Below are 12,767 nucleotides of genomic sequence, written 5' to 3' on the forward strand. Positions count from 1 at the left end.
TTGAAGCCAGCATTACCATGATATTACAACCTCTGTAAAGTAATACAAAATAGTAAAATAATGTATCCAAATAATGCATCAAGACAAGTAAGAATTAACCTGGAGTGCAAAGCTGGTTTAACATTTGAAAATCAAATAAAGTGATTCATACTGTTAACAGAAAAAACAATAATAATCTCAATAAATGCAATTTATGTGACAAAATCTTACATAAAATTATATTGAAAACTCTTAGCATACCAAATAGAAGAAAACTTTTGAACCAGAGAGAGCACCTCAAGAGAATGTAAAACTAATAAAGCATTTTATATGAAAATGAAATATTTTTCCTTAGGATCAGGAACAAAACAGGAACATCTGCTCTTACTACTTGTATTCAAAATCTAACTTTAGGTATTAGCCAAAGCAGTAAGTCAAGAAAAATAACTTTTAAACAAATTTGGTTTAGAAGGAAAAAGTAAGCCTATGTTTATTCACAAAAATTATCTCTGTAGAAAATCTTAAACATCCTACAAAACTTTGTGATAAAATCTAATAAGTGACTATAATAATGTTGCATGACATATGTAGGATCAATATAAATAAAATGATTGTATCACTACTAAGTAGAAATAAAATCTCCATGCACTGAACTATAAAAGCCTTTTTATAAAAATATAAAAAGTATTTAATATGCAGAAATATATTTATAAAAGATGTGGGTAATTGGAAAATAAAAATTATAAAATATTACTCAGAGAAAATAAACTCAATTGGTAGATATAACATGTTTATGAATTAAAATGTGTTTTATTGTTAAGATACCAATACTCCACTGATTGTTCACTATACTAAATTCGCATCATAGTTCTCAAGGCTTCCATGAAAAAGTTTTCAAGAATTATAAAATTTATAATTAAATAAATTACAACATTTATAATTATATAAATTATAAAATTTACATGCAAATGCAAATAATCTAGAAAAAAATGAAAAATAAGAACAAAGAACAAGGACTTACACTGCCTGACATACTATACTTTTTTTTTTTTTTTTTGAGATGGAGTCTCACTCTTTGGCCCAGGCCGGATGGCAGTGGCACTATCTCTACTCACTGCAAGCTCCACCTCCCGGGTTCACACCATTCTCCTGCCTCAGTCTCCTGAGTAGCTGGGATTACAGGCGCCCGCCACTGTGCCCAGCTAATTTTTTGTATTTTTAGTAGAGATGAGGTTTCACCGTGTTAGCCAAGATGATCTCGATCTCCTGACTTCGTGATCCGCCCGCCTCAGCCTCCCAAAGTGCTGGGATTACAGGCGTGAGCCACCACGCCTGGCCGACATACTATACATTTACATGAATCAAACAGTTCAATATTGACAGGAAGATAAGCAAATGAACACAATGTAAAAGAATTAAGAGTTCAGAAACAGATACACATGCATACATGGTCAACTGATTTCCGATAAAAGTGTCAAAGCAATTTATTGGGGAAAAGATGGCCTTGTTAACAAATGACATTAAAACATGCAAAATAATATTGACTCAAATTATGCACTATATAGAAATAGAATGTCAAAATTCTCACGCCTGTAATCCCCAGCACTTTGGGTGGCCGAGGCGGGTGGATCACGAGGTCAGGAGATCCAGACCATCCTGGCTAACACGGTGAAACTTCGTCTCTACTAAAAATAAATAAATAAATAAAAAATTAGCCAGGCGAGGTGGCGGACGCCTGTAGTCCCAGCTACTCGGGAGGCTGAGGCAGGAGAATGTCGTGAACCCGGGAGGCAGAGCTTGCAGTGAGCCGAGATCGCGCCACTGCACTGCAGCCTGGGCGGCAGAGCGGGACTCCATCTCAAAAAAAAGAAAAAAAAAGAAAACTTTTAGAATATGACATAGGAAAAATTCTCAGTGACCATGGGTTTGGCAATGATTTCTTAAACACAATGCAAATAGTATAAATAATACGCCAGGTGTGGTTGCTCATGCCTGTAATCCCAGCACTTTGGGAGGTCAAGGCAGTCCCTTTAAGCACTTTAGGCAAGGAGTTTGAGACCACCAGTCTCTACTAAAAATACAAAATTAGCTCGGCATGGTGGCCTGCATCTATTGTCCCAGCTACGCAGGAAGCTGAGGCACAAGAATCATTTGAATCTGGGAGATGGAGGTTGCAGTGAGCTGAGATTACGCAAGTACACTCCAGCTTGGGAGACAGATCAAGACTGTCTCAATAAATAAATAAATAATAGAAAGAAATGTAAATTGTATTTTATCAAAACAGTAAAAATTAAAAATAAACTTTTGCTTTTCAAAGTAAAAAAAAAAAACAAATTACACATCACGTTTATTTGTGAAACATGTATCTCACAAAGGACTTCTACCTAAAATATATAAAAAACTCTTCCAATGAATAATAAAACAATCTCATACAGAGTGTGCAAAATATTTAAACAGAATCTTCCCAAAATACCATACACAAATTATACAAATGGCAAAGAACTACATAAAATATTGTTCAAAATCATTAGTGATTTAAGAAATGAAGAACTGAACTAGATTGCCATACTACTAGTATATTAATCATATATTTTCTGTATTTTATAATGCTTTGATATTGTAGTCTTGTGGACCAGGGGAGAACATTCCCCTGCCAAGGTTACCTGATTCCTAGAAATAGCAAACAGCTTGCCTGTGATCATACCTTTCATATACAAGCCAACCAATCCCAAATCTATAATCACGTCTGCCTCCCTGTATCGAGCTTCTGCCATCTGCCATCTGGGATACTATCCTCCTTCCTTAAAGCGCCCAGAGCCCAGAGCCAGGTGCTGGACAACTACAGACCACAGCTATACCCTTATCCAAGCCACATACATTTAGATCACACATCCTTTCATAAAAGCCAGAATAATGCTTTTAATTTTAAAACAACTACCCACAAAACAGAACAGCAAAGTTGAAAAGACTATATGAAGTGTTAGCAAGGATGTGAAGCAACTAGACCTCTTTTATATCACAGGCATTATTATAAAATAGTACAACTACTTTTTAAAGTATTCTGACAGTTTCACAAACATGAAAAATAAACTTACTATATTTGCTTCTAAGTGTATATCTAAGAGAAATGAAAGCATATGGCCACAATGAGACTCAAACACAAGTGTTCATTGGTAATAGCCAAATGCGGAAACTACCCAAATGTTTCTGAACAAGGGAAATACATACGGAAATTTAGGTATATCCATACAAAGAAATACTATTCAGTAATATAAATATGTAAACAATTGATTTATATGACTGATGTTTTGCGAAATAGTTCTGCAGAACAAAGAAGCCATGCAAAACTAAAATAAACTGATGTAATCTATATACAATTTACAACATGCAAATTGTTCCATAATGTAAGTAATAGATCAGTGGTTGCTGAGTTTTGGGACAGAGAGGAAATGTGAGGATCGTCTGCAGAAAGTAATCACAAAGGGGCATGAGAAACCTTTTAGGTGTAATGGTCATGTTTATTATCTTGATATTACAAATCAATAGAGGTCTTACATGAAGAAGAAGAAGAAAGAAAACAGATTTGGATTCTTCATATGTTCCCCAAAGTACCACAGATGTCACTTTTATATTTCATCTGTAATGTTGACTTATGTTGAAGATAAATATTATCAGCTATTAATATAGTTAATATTAATGCAGAAATATTTTTATTTTCATAGAAATAATTTTAAACTAAAGTGCTTTGGCTATTCTTCACATTCAAGGCAAGTCTGCACATGTTTATTTACTAATACAACAATTTATTAGCATTAATTGAAGATAATGTTATGTCAGTCACATTGAGATTTTCTCCCAGAGATTTTATTGAATGAACAATTAAAATATTATTAAGTAGAACAATCAATATTACATTTAACATTCTCTTCATTCTATTTTTTATCTGGTAATCTATGGAACTGTTCTATTATCTCTGTTTTTGTAATATTTTTATGTTAATAGCTCATTTTGAAAGAGCAGTAAAACAGTATCCAAATGTCTAATTAATTTATTAGATTTCATTTTAAGCAACTAATTGCTTTTAAGAGATGTACTTAATTATATGAACAGCCATTTGAAAGCATGTATATTTTGGAACTAAAATAACTTTATATTTATTTCAATCTTGTATTCTTTCTTTTAACAGTGTATTAGAAACATAATAAATAGGAAAAAATGTTCACACTTAACTGGAAGTTTATATTTAATTAGAATAATTACTCCCCAAAATATAACCTAATTTAACATAAAAATATTTTAAAAGTTGGTTTTTAGTCCCAATATCTGTTTTCTTTTTTGAGGATCTAGTTAAATGGTAGAATGCAAGATAATATCACTCTTAAATACTGCTGTACTGATTAACTAAATAGTTACTACCATTATACTGTTACTAGCATACTTTCAATTTTTATGAAATATATTTAGTAGCCAATCACTCATATAACCAAGCAATCTTCCACTATCATACTAGCCATGGAAAATATTAAATTTTTTGGACAGTTTTTTCTGTTACACAGAATGGTTTTTAAATAATGTGGAATATATAGCAATATTCCCATTAAGGGTGTTTATCTGTATATTTTTAATAAACATTTCTAAAACATACATTGTTAAATTAAACTAAGTTTCGCCTTAGTATGCTGGTGTACTTTGAATTATAACTTAATGAATTATAACCTAACTAAATATCCAAACTAACTGAAAGTTAAGAGTATACTTTTGTTACGAATATCTGAGTCTCAGTCATTCACAGCACCTAAGCTTCAATCACAAGTGACCAACTCATCCGACCATGTTCAAATAAGACAAATGCAAAACTGTGACCATTCAAGCTGTTTCTGTACTTCATTTCCATTTTCTGTTCATAAATGCTGCCTGCCCATGTTGCAGAGCAAAGCTCTCTGAATTTCTTCTGTCTCTGAGGGCTGCCTGATTTGTTGTTCAATTAAACTCTTTCACATGAAAAGCAAAACACGTCAGAAAAATTAAATTTAACAGAACTTAATTGAATAACAAATTTAACATTTTAAATGTAAAATTTATATATTTATATTTTAATATATTTATAATATATATTTTATATATTTAACATTTAATCTATAAACTATAAGTATGTATAAAAATAAGTATGAAGTATAAATATAAATATACTTATATGAGTATATAAAGCATATAGATGTTTATAGGTATAGATATATAAGTACCTTATAAATATATGAAGATTTATCATATGTAAATTTATATAGATATAAACTTATACATTTATATGTATACATAAGTAAGTACTTATATATATAAATGGTCAAAGATTAATTTGAATATTTGGGTTTAGGTGCTGTCCTAAATTCCATTAATGAAAATATTTTTAAGCATACAAAATTTTCATTCCTGAAATGTGTGATATCTGAAAAAAAAGGAACATTTATTTAGAAAATTATGTTTACATGATACATATGTTTATCATCATTAAAATAGTTTGTTAAAATAATCTCTGTATTATCTGCCCTTCATAAATTAAATAGGTTATTGGCATCATGCTTTGACAATATGAAGGTAATAAACCTAAAAATATAAGAGGAAAAGTATCTCTTCAACAGTCTGATTTCCCTTCTTTAGATAAATCCAGTAGCAGGATTGCTGGATCATGGAGTAGTTCTATTTTTAGTTCTATGAGGAACCTCCACACTGTTTTCCAGGGGCTATGACACTTTACTTTCCCACCAAGAGGGTGTAAGAATTCCCCTTTCTCCATATCCTTGCCAGAGTTTTAAAATATTTGTCTTTTTTATATTAGCCGCTTTAACCGGGGTGAAATTATATCTCATTGTTGTTTTGACTTGTACTTCCCTGATGATTGTGAAACTGAACATTTTTTCATTTCTTTGTAGTCATTTGTATGTCTGCTTTTGATAAATTTCTATTCAGATCATTTGCCCATTTTTTCATTAGATTGTTTCTATTGATGGGATTTATTTTTGCAGTTGAATTGTTTGAGTTTCTTTTAGATTCTAGATATTAATCGCTTGTACAATGAATAGGTTGCAAATATTTTCTTCCATTTTACAATTTGTCTCTTCTTTCTGTTGATTATTTCATAGCTTTTGCTGTGCAGAAGCTTTTAAGTCACAATAGCCAAGATATGAAATAAATCTAAGCTTTCATCAATACATGAATGAATTTTTAAAATGTGGTATATATACATATTAGAATACTCTTCAGCCATAAAAAATAATAAAATTCTGTCACTGTAGAAACATGGATGAGCCTAGAAAATAGTATGTTAAGTGAAAGAAGCCAGGAACAGAAAAATAAATACTACATGTTTTCACTCATATGTGAAAGCAAAAAAAAAAAAAAAAAAAAAGGTTGATTTAATAGAAGCAAAGAGTAAAAATAGTGGTTATTAGAGGCTAAGGAATATAGGAGACAGGAGAGATACGGAAAAGTTGGTTAATGAATACAAAATTAGAGCTAGACAGGAGAAATCTGTCTATATAGTATATAGACTGGTGTTCTATTTACTATGGGGTCTGTAGGGTGACTAGAGTTAACAACACTTTATTAAATATTTTCAAATAGCCAGATTTTTAAATGTTTTCAGCATGAAGAAATAATAAGTGTTTGAAAAAAATTGACATGGTAATTACCCTAAATGGATAATTATACATTATATACATTTATCATAATATCACACTGTAGCCCATAAATATGTACAATTACTATGTGTCAACTTAAAACAATTTTTAAAAACCACATTGTACACCATAATTTTATACAATATATACAATTATTATTTTCCAATTAAAATGAAATAAACAAGATACCAAAATAAAGAGAATAAATACCTATAATTATTTGATAGGATTTCTTGGTTTCAAAACAGTTTACAGCATTAGAAAAATGAATCTATGCTACATTATTGTAAAGCAAAAACACAAAAAGTACAGTAATAACTTTAAATAATTTTTGAAAATAAGTAAATTATAAGTATAAAAGTTTTTATTTTACATTTTCTTATAGTAGTGGCTTACCTTTTTGAATAAAAAGATGAAGAAGAAAAAGAAGGAAAAATCCTAATTTAAGAAAACATAGGCGTATGGAAGTTTAGAGCTGAATGGGTTTTTTCCGGTCTAATTCTACTCTTACACACCAAGTAACTAAGATAAATTGTATCTGTGGATGTACAACAAGCTGATAGAGAAGTGGACCTAAAGCTAGCTAGAGCATCCTTAGTTTTATCCCAATTAATATGTGTTCATAAGTTTCAGCCCTCATGATAGCATTGTTAACTCTGAGAAGACAGCAGCTATGTTCAATATATATTTTCCCTGTTTTTTACTTTATACTTTCTGAAAGTGAATGTCAATGCTTTCTTTTTTTTTTTTGAGACAGAGTCTCGCTCTGTCGCCCGGGCTGGAGTGCAGTGGCGCAATCTCGGCTCACTGCAAGCTCCGCCTCCCGGGTTGACGCCATTCTCCTGCCTCAGCCTCCGAGTAGCTGGGACTACAGGCGCCCGCCACCGCGCCCGGCTAATTTTTTGTATTTTTTAGTAGAGACGGGGTTTCACAGTGGTCTTGATCTCCTGACCTCGTGATCCGCCCGCCTCGGCCTCCCAAAGTGCTGGGATTACAAGCGTGAGCCACCGCGCCCGGCCAATGCTTTCTTAGTTAATAAAAATGGGTAGTTGTGCAAATATTTTTGATAATTTTGTATTATTTTAAGCCTTTCCTCAATCCCTCAAAGATTTTTTAAAAAATATTATTTAATGTATTAAAATCCAATAGAATATGATGATTTAGCAATAATCACTTTCATATAGTCTTTAATTTCTATCCATTTTTTCTGAGTTTTTTTTTTAATCTTGTTTTGATTTCCTGTGTCTTGTCCTTTTTTGTTTTTTCCTCTGGTACACACCTCTGTTTCTATCTTTATGGCTTGCCACTTCTTTAATTTTTTTTTTCATATAATGGGATGGAATGAAAAAACTCAAACTGCTTAATTTAAAAAAAAATACATAAGGCATGGAAAGGGAAAGAAGCAAAAAAAAAAAAGTTTAGTAGCTATTTTTGTAATAAGATTGCTTGTAATATATGCCATCTCATAATTATTAGTTTCTTTCATTGAAAAATATTTTCTCTTTAAATATATTTCATTTGAGACGGGTGACTTACAAGCCTATGAGATACTTTATTTGTATAATATATACATTATATATACATTCTCTCTCTATATATATAATATAATCTTCCCATTAAATATATATTCTTCAGTTTGCAAAAATGATGAAAAAGACTGAGAGGTGTAGAACAGGTTTAAAATACTGACCTTACCTAAATTATCACTATTCTGGAAATGAGCCAGAGTCAGAAGAAATAACAACATTCATCAAGTATAAGCATATATTTTTTTCTTCCTGCCTCACAATTCCATTCTTTGCTCCTGTATTTCACTCCTTTTCTTCCCTTGTATTCACATGTGAATAAAAACAGCTGTTTTGTTTCCTTGGCCTTATACTATGAACTATTCAATATGTTGATTAGTTAGTCTGACAAAGTAAACACTGTTGAAATATAGATCAGAGAAGAAAATGAATATTCTTCTCATTTTGTAAACTTGAATTTCAATGCTAAACTTTAAGGGCTTTTATAAGTAAGATTTAACTGCTTGGGAAAGAAAAAAGACACATGAATCAGTTAATGTTACCAAAACACCAGGGGTTCTATCTAGATCCTGCTGCTCCCCACACAGAAAGCCAATCACAGAGACAACAAGTATTGCCAAGAGAAAAGGCTTTAATCAGGTGCTGCCACTGAAGAGTTGGAAGATGAGTCTCAAATCCATCTCCTTGACCAACTAAAATTAGAAGCTTACATATCACGGAAAAAATTGTAACTATGTATGGGAAAACAGGAACTGAGGATGGGTAAGGAAGAATTTATGATGAATGAGATGCCTGGTGTCTCATTGTCTGGATGTGATGAAATGGTTAAGTTTCAGTTCTTAGAGGCCTTGTGTCTCACTGACTGGATCTGGTGAGTTTTAGTTATCTGATACTTTTCGAGAAGCCCAGGGGTTCTTTCCTGAGGAAAGAGCTCAGATAAAACAAATGGAAGTTTCAACCTTTAAGACCAGAAGGGCCAATTTTTATGTTTATCAACAACAACAACAACAACAAAACAGTCTATGGGGCTATTGTATCAGTTTTATTAATTCTTTATCTTTGACTCATTCACTCCTTGCCTAAACATTTAATCAACTGCTATTTAAGCCAGTTTATGGGTTCATAATTCTGTAGAGGACATAAGAATCTATTTATGAAAAAAATTAGAAACAAGTATTACAAACATATGACATAATTTCTCAATAAAATATATATAGGGAACTCAAAGTTCTTGAAGATTTTGACCATTATTTTTAAATGTTAGGAGTTGAAATTTATCAGAGAATCTGAAGTCAAAGGTGTTAACTAAGGGAAACTTTCCTGTATTTATGTAAAACAAAATGAGTTACAAATGTTGTGGTAGAAGAGCCAGGGTGTGGAGTAGAGAGAGTTGATATCATGGTGCATTAGGATGAACCAGAAAATAGTGTGAAATATAAAATTAAAAAAAAAAACAAAATATTTTGGCTGTAAAGTTGTTGTATGCCACAATAAGTACATTAAAATTTACTTCAAGAACAAGGAAACATTATTGAAATATTCATGCATGGGAGTCTTATAAAAATGCTTCTTTGGAAATGTATCTCTAGTAGAATGCCCTAGGATTTCAGGATACCAGTGGCACAGTGAACTAAGATAGTAATAAAATTTGGTGAATTTAACAGACAAGGTAAAAGATACAAAGTAAACAGAATAGATTAAGTCAAGTGATTGTTCACAGGAGAGGATAAGGGGAATGGGATAAAATAAGGCTATCAAAGTCTTCTAGTTGATAAAAAATTGTCAAGGTATTCTGTACATTTTACCAAAGGAAAGAAAACAAAAAAGGATCTGATGTCACCAGAAATAAGTTTAAGGGTGGTCTGGACCTTTTCAAAGTCACTATATTGAGGACAATCTCTTTTTTTAAACTTGATTCAAGAAGAAAATAAATTATAAAAAATGTCATTTCTGTTGTTTTAGTTATTTAATCCAGCCTGATTTGTAACCAAGTTTTTATATTTATTATTTTATAAAATGCCAGGAATGTAAAAGAATAAATAGTAAATATATGTATGTATAAGAAACTATTCAATAATCAAGCCTTTTTATAATTAAATTATTGTCATTTCTGATATTTGACATTTTCATGAGAAAAATAACTATCTTAATCTTTGTAAAACATTTCTTCTATTAATAAATGTGAGATTATATTGATCAAATTTGCAGTTGTAGATTTAATTTTATTTCATATTTTATATTGAGATAAAAAAGAAACAGCCAACTTAAAATAGCAAAGACTTCTAATGTCATAGTTGAAATTAAAATAAAAATGATCACCCCGTTATAGCATTATGTGAACTTCAACATCTTATTAAAATCATTATTGTGGCTTCCATGAAGGATTGTAAAGTTTTAGTAGTAACTAAATAATACAGAAACAAAATTATTTTTAAAAACTGCATTCATTTCAGTTTTCAAAAGTAATCAATGATTAATTTCAATAATAAAAAATGTACATGTTTGTGTGTATATACACATACATATGTATTACAAATAAGTCTATTCATGAAGATACTTTTATATGCAGGCACTGAGGAGATCAAGATAAGCACTAAAGGTCTATGACAGAAGAATGGCCTTCAGTGTTCACAGCCTATCTTAATAGAAAAAAGAATATTATTAAAAAATATGTATGAAGCTGTAAGCAGACAATTTTCTATAATTTATCTTCCTAAATGCAAGCTATCATTATGTCTTTCTGAATAGAGAGATCAGAACGAATTATGTAAATGCTTGATTGTGTTATCAAGCACTCTTGTACCTTGGTAATCACTGCTTGATTCTTTGCAATTTGGAAATAATGACTTCTAGAATGCTCACAACCCATTTGTAATCTGTTCAAGGAATCAATACAAAGATTGCTTTATATGATTAAAGAGTATTCTCTAATTAAAGCATGACAACAAGACGTTGAGAAGCAGAAATAATTAATTGTGCTTTATACGAATTTCTCTTTGAGAGAATAGACATTATTTGAATCAAATTTGAACATAAACCACCTAGCATTATGTAAAATAGCCATACTATTATTTTTATTGCCCTTGGTAAGATTTATGCATTCTTTTAATTCTTTTTATGTAATATGAAATCATAGAATGTTCCAATTTTTATTAAGTGAAAATCAATTTACATAGAACATATTACATCAGAGCATTATAGGTGAAAAACTTCATAAATCACATAAACTTGCTGAAAGTACGAACTTTCTTATGTTTATTTTTTATATTACAATTAGACTTTAACGTTTGTGACTTCTCCTATACATTTTTTGTAATAAATGCATCACAAAATCCATTAATGTGCTGTCCACACACTCTTAGAGACTACATTCCAGAGAACCTGTAAAGGTTCCACTAAGTGCTATCTCCACATTGAACTTATATTAACACTCTTAGTATATACTCACTGTAAAATAACAAAACAAGTCCCAAATGAAACAAAAGCTCTATTGTCTCCTAAGCATCAAATTTATCACCTGTCATTTTAAACAAGTAATATAAAAGTATTGCCTAATAATAAGTCTTGAACTTGAACATCCTAGAGCAGTTTTTCCACATGAGCAAATCTGCAAATACAGTATTGCAAAGCTTACACAAAATGTATCCACAGTAAATCCCTGTAATTAAAATTCTTGAATTGTTATTTACATATATATGTATGGGTATATGTGTGTATATATAAACATATATATATAAGGTATTTGTGTATCTATATAAGGTATATATAAAATAAAGTGCATATACATATTAAAGGTATACATATCTAATAAAGGTTGATGTTAAAAGTAGATGCAAATTAAAAAGTAAAACAACAATAAATATAACTTTTTAATTTAGAAGTCATTTGAACTATATAAGAAAAGGTTAAAAAAAATCCCTCAGAGTTAAAGCTTTTTAAAAAAAAATTCACTGGTTCATTCATTTGAACTTGATCTTTCTTAACTGAGCTTCTCTTTTATTTTGAAAGTCACAAAATAAGATTGATAATAGGAAGAATAGATAAAACAGAAAAATCAGAGAGGTGGAGAAAGAAAGAGAGAAGAGAGGGTGACTGGGCGGGAGAAGACACAGAGATTGAGAAAAATAAATCAGATGAGAGTAAACACGAGCATAGCAATAGTGATCTAGTTTCTAAATAAGAAAACATTGTATAATTTAAAATTTAAACTAGGTATCTTAGTCTTTTTGTGTTGCTGTAAATATCTGAGGCTGAGTAAGTTACAAAGAAATGAGGTTTATTTGGCTCATCGTTCTGCAGGCTGTACAAGAAGCATGTTGCCAGCATCTGTGTTTGGCGAGAGCTTCAGGCTACTTCCACTCAAAGCAGATGGTGAAGGGGAGCCAGCGTGTTAAACTCACATGATGAGAGAGGGAGTGAGAGAGCAGAGGAGGTGCCAGGTGCATTTCAACAGACGTTTCTTTGGGGGAATTAAAGATGAGGACTCACTCATATCCAGAAGACTGGCACCAAACCATTTATGAGGGATCTGCCTCCATGATCCATACACCTCCCACTAGGCCCAACCTCCAGCACTGGAGACTAAATT

This window comes from Nomascus leucogenys, chromosome 5 (genome assembly GCF_006542625.1).
Source record: "Nomascus leucogenys isolate Asia chromosome 5, Asia_NLE_v1, whole genome shotgun sequence".
In the NCBI taxonomy this organism is placed as follows: domain Eukaryota; kingdom Metazoa; phylum Chordata; class Mammalia; order Primates; family Hylobatidae; genus Nomascus; species Nomascus leucogenys.